We start from the raw sequence: 2,860 nt of genomic DNA on the forward strand, positions 1-2,860 counted from the left end.
CTTTTGTCTCAGTTAGGATTTGGGGCCAAGAAATAAAAAACCTGACAACGAGGGCTTAAACAAGTAGGGCTTATTCTTCTCATGCAACGAAATTCTAGACGTTGGCAGCTCGAACCTGCGCCGCTTCCCAAGGTGGCCAAAAAACGATCCAGGCTTCACCCACTAATCTGTTCCTGCTATAAACATGTGGCTTTTGTTCTGCTCATTATAAAATGATTGCTACGCCCCCTGAGGTTGTGTTTACATTCCAAGAAGATAAAGGAGGAAAAAGTAAAAGGCCAAAGGGTATGCCAGCTGAGCTGGTCCCATTGTCTCACAAAACGATTGCCCCGAGGACGGCCCCCTCCCCCAGAAACTCGGCTTCGGTTTCCTTGGCAAGAACCGGGTCTAATGCAAAGCGCTCGGGCAAGGTGAATATTTCAGTTGTACATGATCGACCCAAAGAAAACTGGTAACGGTGAAGAGAGCGATGGAGGTGGACAGGTTCCCACTGCGAGAAGGTATGAGTGTGGGAGCGTAACTCCCCAGGAGCTGAAAAACTTCTACTTCTATAAATCTGTTCTAAGAGCGACCTAAACCCCAGCAGCTCTGAGGCACCGGGAGACCTTTTGATTCTTGTTCTCACGGGCCTGGGGACTTAAAACTTTTGACCTTCCCGGCCCTGCTGATGCCTGGATAACAATAACCGTCAGACCTCCAGGTAACCCTCTGATTACCGTGGAGGCTAAGGACGGAGCGTTCACACAACCAGACCACCTGCCTGACCGCCCGCGTCCAGGACCCGGCCACTGTTACCGGGGGGATGACCATCTCGGTCTGCCTAGGGGCTAAGGAGACAGGACAGGGGCTTCTAAGAACGTACTTCTCACTAGAAGAGCTCAGCTTTTCTTTTTTGAAACATTCTGGGTGTTGCCTCATTGTGTCTTCAGTTTGCAAACCCCAAGACCCTTGAAGAAATCTTCGTCATTTATGTCTAGATAAAGCTTCTAGACCCTTTTGGAGTTCATTCCACATCAGTCTTCTATAACTACCCGCTTTTGAAACTGCCCTCTTCCCACTTTGCAAAAGAACCACAGGCCTGTAGGCAGCCCTGACTTTTCCTAGGTTCAAGGTCAAGGGGGTGCAAACAACTCCAGGATACAAACAAATGGACAAGGCAAAATAATGGAATCACGAAGCCTCATGGCCTGCTCTCATTAAAGCACAATCACCCTGCTGGGGCTTCTAGTCTTTGCATCGATTACGCCCATTTCTGCTTAGAGCAAAGCGTGGTATTAGAAATGAGGGGCGGGGCCTGTGCTGTCGGTGCTTTGGATACAGGTATGTTGTTGAGTGGAGCAACAGTTTTCACCATTTTGATCTGCATGTCCTTATGCCTCCCACCCTCTGGTCTTTGCCGAAGAGTTTATTGCTACTGAGGAAGAGGCTTTGAGGTGAAGCAAAGAATAACTGTAAGGAACCTCTTTCCCTCTCTCTCTGTCTCTCTGTCTCTCTGTGTCTCTCTGTCTGTCTCTGTTTTTCTGTCTTATGAACTATTCTGTTTTCTGTTTTATGAACTATATAGATCCCTAACCAACGTGCTGTATACTTGAAACTAATTAAAATAAATTAATTAATTTAAAAAGAGATAAATGAAAAGTTCACTTTGTTACTTCTTTACAACAAAACTCCTCCTATTCCCTTCTATGTGTTTCTTAGTGTTTGCATATAAAACATGAAAAAAAGAAATAAAACTGATGGCAAACACTGTCTCACACTAGCAACATTTATATAATATTCACCCATGAAAATATAAACTAATCTAAAAAATGCCCTACTGAACTCATTTAAAAAGGCATTTCTAATCAATTTATATTTTCTATTTAGTGATTATCAAAATTTATAATATAATTTTTTTATTTTGATTGATATTGTCCTATTAATACTTATAATTAAACCGAGAAGAAACGGTTCGATTCTGTGGTCGCTAATTGTTTTTTTAAATACATATGTACACGTACTTTTATGTTGAAGGATATCAAATCGTTCTGGTATTTAGAATTAAATATATATAGTATTTATATTCCATCAGATAAAATTAAAATAACAATTTTATTTTATTTTTTAATTTATATAAATCCAATATAACACTAGGTAAATAAACTAAACACTAGATAAATTAATTAATATAAATATAATACATTAATTACTTATATAATATCTTTAAAATATTTTTAAAACTCTAACGTACTTTGCGACTTATTTAAATTTAAAATGAAAAAATCTGACGTAAACTTAAAAATAGTTTTTCAGAATTCTCTTAGGAGACAGGTAGGTAAAAACATTTAAAGATTATAGATAAGGACAACTACCGCCGTCACGGACACCTCGCCTCCAGATATTCTGTCACAAAGCCATCATCTTATGATTGGGTTTCCAAGTGTACCTCCCAAATTCAGTTCATGGAACTCTGAAAAGGAGCTCCTGAAAGTTAAGGCTGAGGCCACCAGGTGGAGCGGGATGGGGAACCAGTTCAATCATTAACAGAGGCCCCTAAGCGCTGCCCGTGCTCTGTGGGGCGCCCCGCAGACCTCAGCACAGACTAGGGAGGGTCCCGCCTGGAAGAGTTCGCAGGGACAACACAGACAGCTGCTGTTTTCACGGGAGTGTGCAGGGCTGTGGGGACACAGGGGGCTGCGTCGAGAAGAATGGGCATCAGGGAAAAGTCTGCCGCGACCGAATATTTAGATTCCTGCCCATGCCCACAGATTGGCAATCATGCGCAGTTTTCTCCCTGTTTTATATACAGACAGACATAAATTTTATAGTCATGGACTTTTTCCATTTCTCCATGTTTTTCTTTCTTTCTTTCTTTCTTTCT

This window comes from Pteropus medius, unplaced genomic scaffold, assembly GCF_902729225.1.
Source record: "Pteropus medius unplaced genomic scaffold, Ma_sr-lr_union100, whole genome shotgun sequence".
Taxonomy (NCBI): domain Eukaryota; kingdom Metazoa; phylum Chordata; class Mammalia; order Chiroptera; family Pteropodidae; genus Pteropus; species Pteropus medius.